Source organism: Pseudophryne corroboree, chromosome 2 (assembly GCF_028390025.1).
Source record: "Pseudophryne corroboree isolate aPseCor3 chromosome 2, aPseCor3.hap2, whole genome shotgun sequence".
In the NCBI taxonomy this organism is placed as follows: domain Eukaryota; kingdom Metazoa; phylum Chordata; class Amphibia; order Anura; family Myobatrachidae; genus Pseudophryne; species Pseudophryne corroboree.
The window spans coordinates 609,441,315-609,457,093 of NC_086445.1; the positions used below are offsets into that span (position 1 = coordinate 609,441,315).

General features: G+C 50.8%; 1 long non-coding RNA gene across 2 annotated transcripts in view; it reads right to left on the bottom strand.

Annotated features, from left to right (window-relative positions):
* Positions 1 to 15,413, bottom strand: part of LOC135039637 (uncharacterized) — a 74,425-nt gene extending 59,012 nt beyond the window's left edge. The window contains exon 1 of one of the 2 annotated variants that reach the window (XR_010233645.1): positions 15,271 to 15,413. This is a non-coding gene — a long non-coding RNA (uncharacterized LOC135039637). Of the gene's footprint in view, positions 1 to 14,818; positions 14,920 to 15,270 lie in introns of those variants that run through there. The other variant, XR_010233639.1, reaches the window with a different exon arrangement.
* Positions 15,414 to 15,779: the final 366 nt, after the last annotated feature.

Genomic DNA, 15,779 nt, shown 5'->3' on the forward strand with positions numbered 1-15,779 from the left:
GTGGGAAGTTTTCAGAATATAGGGAGCTATAGTGAGATGTGATATAGATTCCTAAGTACTTGATCTTATTGGTTTGCCAGCGAAGGTCATAGGAGGACTGTAGATCACGTTTAAGGTCTCCTGAAACATGTAATAACATGGCTTCAGATTTAACAAAATTAATTTTATATCCCGATAGGGAACCATATTCCTCTATAATCTGATACAAGGCAGGGAGTGAAGACCGTGGCTGAGTGAGGGACAGCAGTACATCGTCTGCAAAAAGTGAGATCTTGAACTCCTGAGAGCCCATCTTCACTCCCCGGATTCTACGAGAGTTCCTTATCACAGCAGCCAGGGGTTCTAAGACCATAGCGAACACCAGGGGGGAGAGAGGGCAACCCTGCCTCGTACCGTTGGACAATGGGAATGGAGTGGACAGCACTCCGTTAATGAGGACCTTAGCTATAGGGGAGGAGTAGAGGGTAGAGACCCCCGTCAAAAATTCAGCCGATATCCCAAACGCATGCAGGGTCTGAAACAAGAAGGGCCACGATATACGGTCGAACGCCTTCTCAGCGTCTAGTGAAAGGACAATAGACGGGGGGTATTTCTGCAGTTCAGTCGTTGTATCAGATCTATCGCTCTTCTAGTGTTATCCCTGGCCTGACGGCCAGGAATAAAACCGACCTGATCATAATGAATCAGGCCAGGGAGCACGCCATTGAGACGGGTAGCTAAAATTTTGGCATAGAGCTTAATGTCCAGATTCAAAAGGGATATCGGCCGATAGCTAGTGCAATCTCGAGGGTCTCTACCCTCTTTGTGGATAACTATTATTCTGGCCTCCAGCATGGTGCTCGGGAATGGGGTGCCATGCAGTACAGCATTGAACAATACTCTGAGACGTGGGATTAAGATGGGAGCAAATTTCTTATAATATGATGCCAAGAAGCCATCGGGCCCCGGAGCCTTGGAAGATTTAAAGGACTTCCGGAAGGCAGCAATTTCCTCATCTGTTATATCTCTATTCAATTCTGAAGAAGCACCGTCAGACAGTTTGGGGAATTTAGCCTTACGCAAGAATTCCGAGATTAAGACATCTGGGGGGCCAGAACCTGGATTGACAGGATTTAAATTATAGAGCTGAGCATAAAACTCCTGAAATGCCTTGTATATGGCATCCGGGGCATACGTAATCTCGCCTGACGTAGTATGCACCGCCAGGATATTATTCCGAGAGCGTTGTGCTCGTAGACGGGATGCCAGCATCCTATCCGCTTTATCTCCCTTCTCATAGAAGGACTGGTTAAGCCTCTGAAGGGTCTTAGCCGTCCGCTCTGACAAGAAAAGAGACAACTCAGGCAGCGCCCTCAGCAAAATCTCTAAATTGGCAAGGGTAGGGGAGAGCTTATGTTGTCTTTCAAGCACCTGCAATCTAGTGGACAAGGAGAGGAAATTCAATTCCAGTGACTTTTTGTACCTAGCAGATTGACTTATCAAATGACCACGGAGAACATCTTTATGTGCTTCCCATAATATGATAGGTGAGGTCTCTGGGAGGTCGTTGAGTAAGAAATAATCAGTAAAGTGACCTTTAATCAAATTAGTAATTTCCGGATTATGTAATAGGGAGTCATTCAACCGCCAAGAGGCGGGAGGGGGGCGGGGAGCAATAGAGTGGAGCTCAGCAGTGATCGGACAGTGGTCCGACCATACCATAGGAAGTATGCGAGTAGACTTCAGTTTAGAGGAAAGGTCCTGGCTGAGTAGGATTATATCGATCCTAGAGTAGGATTTATGTACAGGGGAGTAGAAAGTGTAGTCCCTAGTAAGTGGGTCAGTGAGTCTAAAGGAATCGAATAGTAATTGAAGCTTCAAAAGATCTAACAGTGCAAGAGATCCCAGGGATGGACGTTTGGGGGTAGAAGGAAGAGAGGAGAGAGAGGAGGATCTGTCTAACGAGGCATCCAGGACCTCATTAAAATCACCGGCCACTATGATCTCCCCTTGGCGGAGCCTAGTTACGCGTGAATTCAAACCCCTAAAAAAGGCAGCCTGATTTTGGTTCGGAGCATAGACATTGACAAGGGTACACAGGGTGTTGTTAAGCTTCCGAACAAGGATTAGCCATCTACCAGATTTATCTGCATGACTGTCCAACAACTCAAACGTAAGGTGAGCAGCGAGCAAGATGGAAACTCCCCTTTTTTTGTGTGTCGCATCACAAGCATGAAATGTATGTGGAAAGAGTTTAGATTTTAAATCAGGGTGGAGGGACTTTTTAAAGTGGGTTTCCTGCAGGAAAACCAAATCACCTCTGGCCTGTTTAAGAGAAAGAAAGAGCTTGGTGCGTTTGGTGGGGCTGTTCAAACCTTTAACGTTGTGGGAAAATACCCTAAGGGCCATGACAATCAACTCTCTGGAACGCCACGTCTCCTCCCTCCGGACACCGCACCACTGCAATAGACCAAACAGAAAACATCATAAACATTAGAAACAAACATGGCAATCGGCAGTCATCAGTGAATGGCTGAGTGAAAGAAAAGAGAAAAGAGAACAGGACAGATAGAGTTCGGGGAAGGCAGGGAAGAGGGGAACGTTGGGGACCAGAAGAAACGACATCTGGTCTAACATGCCGGTCAAGAAATGACAGAGAAAAGTCACTAAGTGACAACAACCGGACTTGGGTATAAGACCCAGTAGGGAGGACGCAGCCCAGCCAGGCCAGGCGCATCGGGTACAGCGGACACTCAACATGTGTCCCGAGTCTAGGGACCAGTAGCAAAAGGGGAAAAGAACGGAACTTAGTGTCCCAGAACCTACTACCGTTTAGGGCAACTAATAACGAAGACGAGACTATCCAAGGCTTAAACGAGTCAAGTCTGGGGTAGGTAACAGCGCTAATCTACATCTAAGCAGGGGGCGTCAGGTCCCACACAGGGGGGATCCTACCCCCATAAGGGGGGGACAATACATGATAGATACCTAAGGTGGTCTAATACAAGAAAAAAAGGGGCTTTTGTTCTTGTACGCACACAGAAGGCGTGGAGCAGGACAAATCCAAAAATCAAGGCTGGAAAATAAAGAGACTAAAGAAAGAGATTAGCCCCTCACAACATACGCATAAACAAAAATACAAAACCACAGAATGAAATGGCATTAGGACATGTACAACATCAGGTGGCAGGGCCAGCGGAAGCAGATTTCCGTGCAGAGGGCACTTTCGTCCAGTCCTGGTTCAAGGATCGTCGAGGGGTGGCAGTCGACTCCATGGGCGAGGCCACATGTGCCCGCTGCGGGGAAATAGATGAAGCCGGTGGGGGGGGAGGCCCAAGGTGCGCAAAAGTCCCTGCGCTTCAGCCAGGTCCCTCGCCGAGTGGAGATGGTTGTGATGCCACACCAAGATGCGGAAGGGGAAACCCCATCTGTAGCGAATGCCATTGTCCCAAAGCACTGAGGTGATAGGCTTGAAATCTTTCCTCTTGATCAGAGTAGCAGGAGCAATGTCTTGGAAAATTTGGAGCGAGTGGCCCAGGAATAGTAAGTTGAAAATCTTCCTAGCTTCTCTGAGGATGGCCTCCTTAGTCGTATAGTAGTGGCATCTCAGGATGACATCCCTAGGTAGAGCTGAGTCTTGTGATCGAGGGCGTAGAGCCCTATGGGCCCTATCTAACAAGAGCTGGTCCTCTGGAGTCGATGGCGATAAATGGACAAGCAGTTTTTTGAGGTAATCTTGCAGGGACGTCATATCAACGTCCTCGGGGACGCCTCTAATGCGCAGATTATTACGTCGCGCCCTGTTGTCCTGGTCTTCTTGATGTTCCAGGATGTGCTGGATCTCCTTCTTTAGACCATGAATGTCATCGCTCATGCCCTGTTGGGTAGTGATCACTTCATCCACTCTAGTCTGTTTTGAGGGAGGCTATTACCGTGTACACCTCCGCCTGTACCGCTTGGATGGATTTCCTTGTCTCCCGTATCTCACGGAAGAGCAGCTGTAGATCTTTCCGGTTCAGCGGGGAGTGGTCTGAATCCTCCGAGTCAGAGACATCAGGGTGCGAGGGGGTTTCCGGATCTGGAGAGGTAGCATGGGAATAGGCAAATTTATTAATGCTTTGGGTCAGGTCCGCTCCACGTTGTTTTTTACTATTTCTAGGCATGGTGGAACCCAGAGACCGAACACCTGAGAAAAGCCACCACAACACATAGCTAGGTAAATCTCGGTAGCAGGGAGACAGTCCTGTAGTTATTCAAACATAGATATCGGTAAAAGGAGGTCCCAAGACTCAGGGCGCGTTCCAAAGGGTCACATGTTTAGGGAAGCAAGCTTCATCCAGGCAAAGCAATCCCAGCGAGAAAAGCTGCCAGCAGGTGGAGCTCCAGGGTCAGTAAGGATGGAGAGGGTGACCTTCCGGTGCCCCGCCAGCTTGCTCTAATCAAATAACTGGAGACGAGACTTGCAATTTTGTGCAAAGAATAAATGGTCACAGCTTTATTTCCACCTAATACCAAAAACACACCATTGCGGGGTAAAAAGGAGAGGAAGCGGTGCACGGCTCTCCCGCTGTTTAGAGAAACGACTGGGGCGTGCATTACGCCGCCTTACCGGCGATGCCCCCTCCCCGCCTGAGGCGTACCCGGCCTGCCCTTGCGGGCCGACGGACCACGCCCCCTGCACTGGGGGACCAGCTACCATGTGCATAACACCCTACCACGGCACGCAACCCGTATGGCCCCTGCCGCATTTAGCTGGAACCAGGCGTACGGCCTACTAATTGGTGACTTATGCGAGGCATTCTGACAATCCCCCCTTACCATGCCTTGTGCACCGCTCCTTCCCCGCCACACGAGGTCCCAGCAACCTGCGGACCGAAGCCCCACCCTGCGCTACCACCGCAAACCCTCCAACGCATCCTGCAACGCATTGTTGAAGATATCAAGGCCTACGTCCGACAGGTGCACCCCATCGTGCCTGTAAAAACCCTCACATCTCCCTGCAAGGTCATTGTGGTGCATAACGCTTCCCCCATTGGCTATGACCACTTTACCGATGGCCGCATTGACTTTCTTCCTAGCTCGTGCCCTGACCTAACCCCCCTCCAGGCTAGTCGCGGGATAATATTTGACCAGACTATGCGCACGTTGCTCCACCTCCCTTTTATCCAGGCAATGTCCTCCCTGGCCTGCCTGATCAGGTCTAGCGACTTTGTTTTCCCGATATCGTTTCCCCCAAGGTGCAACACCAACACGTCGGGCTTTCCCAATGCCCGCTCGGCCTTGAGCCAGGCCTCCCTGGCCTGCTCCCATACCATGCCCCTGTTGCCCAGCCAAAAAACTGCTGCCTCTTCTCGCCTCATCCCCAGCTGGCGCCCGTATGGTCTTTTTGCGGCCCGTGCCGCTGCCCAGAATATGTATTAATGGCCGAAGATCCAACACCGCTTCCCGGCGATCCCTGCGAAGAATAGAGGAAGCAGGGGGGGGGGGGGGTGTTAGGACAGTCGTCAATTCCCTTTATTGCGGCGGCGCCCTGGCCACCGGCCTGACGTAAGATTTGTAACTGTTTGACTTCCACCCCCCTTTCCCCTTTATCTCTTCGGCTGAGCATCCCTGGCTGGCGGCGGATGTTGCCGCGCCGATCCTAAATGAGTGGGTTCCGAACTTCCTCGGGTTCCAGCCTAACTCCTTGATGCATTTTTTTAAATATGGCTGTGAACTGGAACCTGGTAAGTGCCGCCTGATCCACATGAATAAGCAAATTCTCGCCCCCTTTTGGCCTGACCTCCAAAAAAAATTTGTACCGCCTCGATTGGACAGACTGTTGTGTCCGGGTGCCTGCCCAACTGGACCCATCTTCCCTTACCTATCTGGTCTGTTTTTGACTTGTGAATTTTGCACAAGACCACGCCCTGCGAGGCCGCTACGTTTTTTACCAACAGGCATGTTCCGGCGGCCATTTTTGACTGCGCTACCAGCTCCCCGACCCTAAATGCTCCGCTAAACGCCATGATAAATGCTGCTTTAAACAGTTTTTCCTCGTACTCTCCATTACATACTTTCGCCACTATGTGAATAATGCTCTTAAGCCTCTCTATGGTTACTGGCTCCCGGGAGTCCGGTCTCCATATCTCCGCTCTGGCCCATCCCTTCATCACTGTGCGCACTACGAATGCCTTAGTTAGGTCCTCTTTCCCTAGCAACTTTGAAAAGAAAGATACCCCTGCCAGCCTGCTGTTTGCCACTGCCCTTGATGCTCCCTCCTCCTTACTCTTGCCTAAGAATTCCAACAATTGCTGCAGGGGCATCTGGCCCTCTGAGATTACATTCCCCTTGAACTGCTGCCATTTCTCCCATGCTGCCACGTACGCATTCCAGGTCTTTGGCGCCAGGGACCTTTCCACCAGCTCGTTCAAACAGGCTCGGCTATCTGCCAAAGATTAGAAGGGCATGTTAAACCTTGGCCCCGCGCGAACGGCGCTGCCGCCCTAAACACCTCCCATTTCTGACGTGACAGCGTGTCCGCGATAACGTTCTCGACTCCTGGTACATGCTTTGCCCTGAATGTGATGTTGTGCCTCAAGCATGCCGCTACCAACCACCTCAGCAACCTAATCACCGGTGCGGACGAGGCAGATTGGCTGTTTATGGCCTGTACCACGCCCATATTGTCGCACCAAAACTGTATGAACTTATTCTCTAGCCTGCGGCCCCAAACCTCTACGGCTACCACTGAAGGAAACAACTCCAAAGCTGCCAAGTTCTTAGTCAAACCGCTGTCCTTCCACCTTTGCGGCCATTCTTCTGCGCACCACTCTCCCTGCAAGTATGCTCCGAAGCCTATGGCTCCTGCTGCGTCTGTAAACAGCTGCAGTGCATGGTTTGGTAATAACTTGCTCGGCCACATGCGCACCCCGTTAAACTGTTTCAAGAAATCCTGCCATACTAACAAATCTTCCTTCAATTCCCCGCTGATGCGGATGAAGTGATGTTTCTTCCTCACTCCCGCTGTTGCCCTTTCCATACGTCGCTTGAAAATCCGCCCCATAGGGATTACGCGACAAGCAAAATTCAGCGACCCTAGCAATAACTGCAACTGACCCAAGGTAACTGACTTCGCTTGGGCGCATGCACTGATCTCTCGCTCCAACTTTTCGATTTTTTCTGTTGGCAACCGGCACTCCATCTTCTCTGTGTCGATCTCTATACCTAGGTAAGAGATGACCTGTTTTGGGCCCTCAGTTTTCTCCCCCGCGATGGGGACTCCGAACTCGTTCAGCATCTTTGTAAGCTCTTGCAGCAACTGCGCGCACTGCCCAGACTGAGCTGGACCTGCCAGCAAGAAATCGTCCAGGTAGTGCGCTACTGCCCTACAGCCTGTCCGTGCTTCCAAGCACCAGGTCAAGAAGGAGCTGAAAATTTCGAATAACGCGCAAGATATTGCGCATCCCATAGGCAAACATTTATCTACGAAATATTGGCCCTCAAACTGGAAACCCATAAGGTAAAAACTGTCCGGATGCAGGGGGAGTAGCCTGAATGCTGACTCGATGTCCAGCTTCGCCAACAAGGCCCCTTTCCCTTGCCTCCTAACCATTTTTATCGCATGGTCAAACGACTGATATTGCACCGAGCACTGTTCCACGTCCAGGGCATCATTAACCGATGCCCCCTCCGGGAAAGATAGGTGTTGAATAAGTCTGAACTTTCCCGATGCTTTCTTGGGAACTAACCCCAGCGGTGACACTACCAAATTTTCAATTGGGGGGGCCGCGAATGGCCTGGCCATCCTGCCCATCTCTAATTCTTTTCCAATTTTCTGTCGCGCCACCTGCGGCTGCTCCCTGATGGAATGAAGGTTCCTATTGCGGTCGCCCGGAAGGACATCCCGTCTTATTGGGATCTTGAACCCTACTCTAAAACCCTCCTGCAACCGCTGGGCTTCAAAACGCTTGGGGTACCTGGCTAGCCATGCCTGCATACCCTCCAGCCTCACTGGGTTACTTGCTTTTGACAGGCACAAGCACTCCGGATACCTTTTCCCCTCTCTCTCCCTGTCGGCCTTTTTTCCTAAAGCAGTCTTTTGCCGGGTGACTTCCGCTGCAGTGCGTGCATGCGTGCTTGAATTTGCAGAAAGCCCGTGTGCATCGGGTGTCATTGAAGGCGTAGCATTTGAGCATATCTTGTCTATGCGTGCCAGGCCTCCCTGTCCCCTGCCTTTGCGCTGTCGCTTCTTTATCGCTAGCCCCTCTTGCCTGCGCCTTGAGCCACAGCTCGATATCCTTTGTCCCAAACTTGATGGGTTGCTGCCCTTGCGCTCTTAACCTGAAGGACTCGTCGTATCTGCGCCACGCAGTTCCCCCATAATCCTTGTACACTGAATAAACAAGATTGATGTATTTCATCATGTTCATTGCCATATTTGGGTAAGCTTCTACGTAGCAACCAGAGTATGCGAACATCCCGGTCATCCAATTGTCAATTGTCTTGTAGGATTCCCCCCGCCCTACTCCCTTCTCACTGCCCCTCTCCTTGTCCCTGAGACCATCCTCTGTAAGGGAGCATATGTCGATGAAATCCCCCTTCACAATTTCCTTCCTAATTTCTTTAGGCAAATGACCTGACAATGCGCCTAGCTCGTGATCCAATGCGCCTCCCTGCTGTAAGAAAACTGGCTTAGCTGCTCCGGTCTGACCTAGCTTACTCCACGCTGTATCTGCCCCTGGGGCTGACAACTTCTTCTTCTTGTGATTGGCCCTGGCCAACCGCAGTTGCTCTTTCAATACCTTGCATGACTCGTCGTCGTCTGACTCGGACGCGCTGCTATTGCCCCGCTTGCCCGCCTGATTATCTGCGGCGCTGTTACCCTCCCATTGTGTGTTCGTTACCTCGTTTAAGGTGGCCCCCCCGCCATTTGCGCTGCTCGCGCTGTTTTGGTGCAACCCCTGCCTCTGCCCCTTTTCAGTACCACCTCTCACACTTTGTGTATTGCTATTATACAACGGCATAACATTCACATTCTGCATATTAAACACATGGTTCATCTCACCGTTCCTGAGTGATGCTGTGGAGACGTCTTCTCTGGCCGGGCTGGTCACGGCACCGGCCTCCGCTGTATTCTTCTCCACCGCTCTTGCCGCAGCAAGATGCTGCACTGACGGGCCGCTGGGCATGGCGAGGACCGCACTGTCTCTGTAACTGCTGTAATTGTCTTGGATTCTCGCTTGTGGTTGTGATGTGAAATCTTGCGATTGTGATGCGAAATCTTGCGATTGTGATGTGAAATTTTGCGCTTGTGATGTGAACCTTTGCGAATGTGATGTGAAATCTTGCGATGTGGCTCCTTGCTCCCGATTGCTTGCTTGCGGCATTTCGTGGCCCCTGCTCTGTCCTGTGACTGGCGTTGGTGTCTGCTGGTACATTCTCCTGGGCGGGGATGTAAACGCAGGGGAGCGGGCAAGCTGGTTTCGCAACCCTTGTGTAATGTCCCTGTCCTGTGCGCTCCCTGTCCCCAGTTACCCCCTTGCCTAGGAGTGCCCTCTGGCTGCCTAGCCGGGCTATTATATTGCTGTGTCTCTGCCAGGAATACCCATCTCCCCCTCACTTCGGGTGACCCTGACCCACTGGCTGTGTCGGCGAGAATAACTCCCCCTTCCTGGCATGCTGCTCCTACGTTCCTAGCCTGTGTTGGGGTATTCTGCAAACCCTGTGCTGCAACGTTAATAGGGGTTCCCCTGGACTGTAGTGGACCATAGCCGCTCTGCCCCTCCCCCCTTGGGCCTAAAAATGGCTGCCCCATTCCCCCTTGCTCCTATGCCTTCTTGCCCCGGCTGGTACTCACCCCCCTCTTGCCCTTGCTCCTTTTGCAGGGCTGCTGCCTTCCGGATCTAGCAGGTGCTTTTCCTGCCTTTTTTCTTTTTTCCCCTGGCTGTTTCTTCTTATGTGTCCTCCGGCCACCAGATGGCACCCCAGCACCATTTTCACTACTCCTGTGCTGCCTTTCTGGAGAGGGACGGACGGATGGGCCTTGCAGCTGCTGGCCGGAAACGCTGACCTCCCGGCCCCTGTATCGTGCTGGAAGCTCCCTTCTCCTCTCTGGCCGCTCTGCCAAGTGCTGCCCGACCCTTGCTCCCTGCTGTGAGGGTGACCTGCCTCCGGTCACTGTGGATGCCATGCCTGGATCCCTGGAAGTGCAGCAGCCACCAGACAGACACAGGTACTTCCTTTCCTGTGTGGGGAAAATGGAGCTATTAACTCTCTCCCCCCCGGCTGCTGCTTTTATCTGCCTCTCCCTCCTCACCCCCACCCCGCCTCTGGGCCGCACCTTTTACTGGCCCAGGGCTCCCTGCAGGTGACGAAAAGGGGAGGGGGTCCCGCCTCCCTGCGGCCAAACCCCCCTACCCCGGCGTTCGCGCCTTTGGGCCGCCCGGCACCCCTCCTCCTTATCCCGCTGCGGCGCCATTGCTGCCCCCTTCGCCCCTGTTATCATAGATGGTGTGACACAGCCGGGGCTCTGGAGGTATATAATAGGAACAGAAATACTCCCAGCATGTGGGGCACAGGGGGAGCCCCCTCTGAAATCCCACAGTGTGACACAGTGCGTACAGGACCCCATCAGTGGGGAAGGGAGCCAGCTAGGAAAGGGATAGGGATATGTGCTATAAGGGGTGGGAATCCCTTTTTTGTCCCCAAAGCACTATTTTTCCTGCCAAAGATCCCAGGTGACAAGGGGCAATACCCAACCTGAGGGGGGGCCCCAGCCACGGACCAGCCAGTAGCCAGGGAACCCCCCAGTTACCCCCAGCTATCAGGGGAAGCAGGAGCTCTGGTTGCCCTTAAGCAAGATGGCCACCGGCGTTAAGGGAGGGCAAAGAATCCTGGGCCCAGCACCTTTTTATAACTTCAGGCCGGACTCCCCAGGCGCCCAGTGCCAACAAATACAGTGCCGCTGCAAAAAGGGGGGTCTCAGCCCGCTCGACCGCAGAGACTTCCGGTCTGGACCCTGGCCGCCAGGAGCGCGCGGCAGCTGGCGCCATCCCCTCAGCTCCCGGCGCAGCAGGCGGAAGCAGGCCCGGAGGCGGACGTCAGGCACGGAGCCCGCTCTGCCGCTCCACAAAGGACAGACGGGAGGTGGATACGGGTCTGCCCAGGGGTGGAGGGAGCCGCAGGCAACAAGAGGCCGGGTAAGCCAGGCGCAGCGTCAATTCTCCACGGCGGGGATCGCCAGGTACGGGGCGCAACAGGAATCGAGCCCCCAGTTCCGGGACTCTGCTCACCAGGATCAGGGGAGATAAGGGCAGGATACAGGGAACAGGGATAGGCTGGAACAGGGCCAAATGAGGTATTTTTGGAGAGGATGATACAGGAGCTCTCCTCTGGAACGTCTGCCCTGCCTGCCTGCCAAGCCACGCCCCCCCCCCCCCCTACTTCCAATTTTAAACTATCTTTAGTACATATATAAATTGCCCATCCCTAATCAGTGGTCCCATATCGATATACTTGACTGATGAGAGATTGCCATAAACAAAATAATTCATGAAAATAGCTGTCATTAGTACAGATTTTTATAAAATATCAGTACACTAGCTGTTCTAGTCCCGAGGAAGGTTTGACGCACTTCAAAAAAATGGATGCAGACAGGTCCGGTCCTATGCATACGCCAGCTAAGCGGCGGCGTAAAGCACCGGACCACTGAGGGCGCTGCTGCATTATGTGACAGTGAGTCACAGTCACTCACATTGCAGCATGCTGCCCGCCAACAGTCTCCGCTGACAAGCGCACTGCTGTGCCGTTGTACAGGGTGTACTACATTATGCCGGCTGTCGAGATCCCGGTGCACAGCATACTGGCGCTGGGATCCTGACTGCCGGCAGCGGAGCGAGCACAAAAGAGCCCCTTGTAGGCTCGCTGCGCTCGCCACGCTGTGGGCACGGTGGCGCTTATTTATTCTCCCTCCAGGGGTGTCGTGGACCTCCCAAGAGTGAAAATAGTTGTCGTATGCTGGCTGTCGGTATTCCGGCGCCGGTATGCTGAGCGCCAGGATCCCAACAGCCAGCATATCAAATGCCTCCTGTTGTACAGAGGAGACATGGAAACACCTACATCTGCCCCACACATTTTAAAAGCTGTCGCCGTGACCACTCCACTCCCGTCACTTCTGCCGTGGCACGGCCGTGATGAGTTGCAGCTTCAGTCTGAGCTCCTAGGACAGAACTGTTGCTGTCTTTGCCATGGCGTGGCTACACTAAGAGGGGATCCAGTCAGCGGGTGGCAGGTACGGGTCACTGTTAGGGTTGCCACCTGATGCATCATCGATTCCTAGAGATCCACCCCCCCCCCCTCCCAACACCAAGCAATGTTCATGTAAATAAAATGATGTACCATATTTAGAAAATAGTAAATATGTATTTTATTAGAAATACACCACATTTTTTTAAAAAAACTACTTTCAAATAGACAAAAAGTCCAGAACAGTTTGGTACGCACCTTGGAATTTTCTATGGTCTTTCTAAATGGATGTTTGACTAATGGAGACATACTACTATACCATCATTTTCTATTTTTGTTTTTCGTTTGATTCTCCACCACACAATGGAGTGTTACTCGGCATCTTTAAAGAGACATTGCACAGCGTTTGAGGAACAAGACCTATACTTATGGCTATGGCATAATGACACAGGAGGATGCCACACATAAATCAAAGGTGTACATGAAATTGAAAGACAAGAGAAAATAGCTGAAAATGGAGCACAACTTGCACGAGTGTGTGACAAACTGGTGTGATATTTCATAAGCAGCGCCTCCAGTGGATGCTAAATTGAGAAGCTCATGAGGAGCGGTATATACTGTAACTCACATCAAGTAAATTAGGGAAGGGGGAGGGGGTGGAGCGGGACAATGTAATTAACTTTATCAAAAATGCCAGCGCCCTGCGATGTGGATGCCACCTATGACAGGCTGTGCCCAGCAGCTACAGAGGCTGTAACGTGCAGTCGTGCAGTGCCAGTGAGTGAGAGGCGCCACTCAGTCTCAGAGCGCCTGCTCTGCACATTCTGGGGGCTGACGTGATGTCCATCCCCTATGTGGCACCGCCCCCAGCAGTCCCTCCACAAGCACTGGTTTGTGGGCTGGAGGTGGAGGTAGAGCTCTCTGCGCTAAGAGTGACAGGGTCCCCTTATTCCTGGAGAATCACGGAATCCGAGTGAGGGGAAAAGTCTCCTGGAGGGTTGCCACCAAATCCTGGAGAATCCCGGAAATCCGGAAGAGGTGGCAACCCTATGCTGTAGGCATGTGTCTATTCACGGGAAACAGTGGGACTGGGGGCATGCCAGCATCTTACAGAACCCCTCAGTGATGGAAATGGGTAGGCGTGGCTTGCAACCGCAGCACCCACAAAGCCACTCCCTTTTCCAAAGTCATTCCCCTGCGTAAAGGAGTCCCAATCTGATGACTGTAAATGTTGAGAGGTATGATGTAACCACAGTCAGACCACTGCTTAGTGTTGACTATTATTTCACAATGGATGAGGAACATCATGTAGATCTGATATAGTAGCCCATAACCATACCTCCCAAGCGGGACAGTCCCTCTATTCGGACCCTGTCCCACTGTCCCACCCACGGGCAGCAGTGTCCCGCGGGCGGGGGTGGGGGCAGTTGGGAGAGCTTTTGATCACCCACTGCTCTGCAAAGCAGCTGGTGATCACTGAATACATGCTACGCGCACGGCATGTATTCAGTGCTAGGAGGGGAGTGGGGGCTGCCCAGCCCCCAAAAGGCAGGAAAATGATCTGTTTGGTGAGGCCACGCCCATCACGATCAAGGCCATGCCCCCTTTTTGTGATAGTCCCTATTTTGTCAACGCAAAAGTTGGGAGGTATGCCATAACTCATAAAAGGGGTGCCAAATTTTATTCCAAAGTTTTGGACCAAGCAAATGGGAATGATTTATTTTTATAGGGAAATCCAAAATGAAGGTAGAAATAGCTATCTTTAATTTAGAAATAAAATTTGCAAAGTATCTGAATGAATACAAACATTCAACAGAGGCTTCTGTATAAAAAGTGGTCAACCAAGCTGAACTCTGCTAACAAATAGGGAGTTCACAGAATTTCCAGCAACAGAGAATAGTGGCAATCTAGCAAGGAAGTGTGCTGTTTCCTGCTCAAAGAGAGAAGACAGGGGCAGAAGAATTTGCAAAGAAACAAGGTGCATGTATATGAGTAAGATCCACAATTGCATTAAAATATTGTACTTGCTTAAATAGTGACAAGTAAGAGTAATATTTTAAGTAGATATCTCTGTAAGCAATTGTCTATACAGGTAAAGGTTATATATGAATAATACAATGAATAAACTAATCTTACGCAAAATGAATTAGGAATTTAAATGTAATACTTGGAATAGACAGCAGAGGGAAATAAAGTTCTACCGTTTAATAAATACCAATAGCTTTCTTTCATGCTTTTTTTTTTAGAATGTTTTTATTATGAAGCTACTGTATAAATAATAATAATAATAATAATAATGTATAATAATGCTTACTTGTAATCCACTGGGTAAACAAAATCTATCATGAATAGAAATTAATTTATATACTATAGCACACAATACATTTGTTAGAAGTCTGTTGCTCGTATTAAGATCTGGAGATATTGCTGGTTTTCTATAGAAGCTTAATTCATCAGTAGAAAACCACCTATTGCCATAATTTATCAATAGAAATCTCAGCAAGGCAGCTGAGTAATAATCATCTGCATCAGTAAAACTGTCCCTGAGGCTCTGAGCAGAAAGAGTTAACATTACTTTGCCAGACCAGTCATAGTGAATATCCCATACACATACCTCCCAACATGACCCTCTCCAGGAGGGACACAATGCTCTGATCCTGGACTTTTCTCTTAATGTATGATTTCCAGCAACTGTGTTGATCAGGTTAATGGATAAGAAAGGGGTTTCACCACAAGGGATGGCAATCATAAATAAGAGGGAAGTCCATGAGCAGAGCATTCTGTCCCTCCTGGAGAGGTCATGTTGGGAGGTATGCATACATGACACAGCTTTACCTGTAGCTTTCTAAGTATGTTTGGCTCATTTAGGGCAAGGCCTGATGTGAACGAATAAACATTCTCTATAATATGCTGTGTATTGTTCTATTGCACAGGTCCCAGCTCCATCTGGCATTGAGCAGCTAGGTTTCAATCATGCCAAATTGCCAGCAGGATGCCCGGGGTAACCACCACACATAGGAGCCGCCAGGGTCTGACATGTCCAGAGACGCAGCTAATATACAGTACCTGTAGCTGGTAAGTGTGTAGCGGTACTGGGGGATCTGTGCAGAGGAACAAGCAATGTGGCTGGCATTAGGAGCCAGCAGCAAGGAGAATACAGCTGCAGGTGGGATTTAATTGCGGCAGTTCCTGCAGTAACAACTCTGATGTGCCTCAAGCGGGGCTGCGTGAAATTGGGAAGGGGGTTAATGTAAAGTAGCAAGTAACCTTTATAGCTGTGTACCCACAGGAGCAAAATTGATGAGGATTGGGGCTGACAATGGAAATCAGTGGCTGCTGATATGTGACTTGAGGACTAGTAGTCACTGCACAGCAGCCTAGTTTACATTAATTGGGTCATATCAGTTCAGCAAGCCTGCAAGGTCCAAAACGATAGCCACCACTCTCACAGTGTCACCCTTCCACTCTCAGAAACTCCCCTACCATTTTATTTGTTCCCATTGTGGTTCACATACAAGGGGCAGAAGTACTCCAGTGACATTGGAGCAGATGTTTTAAGGGCCGATATGGGGAAG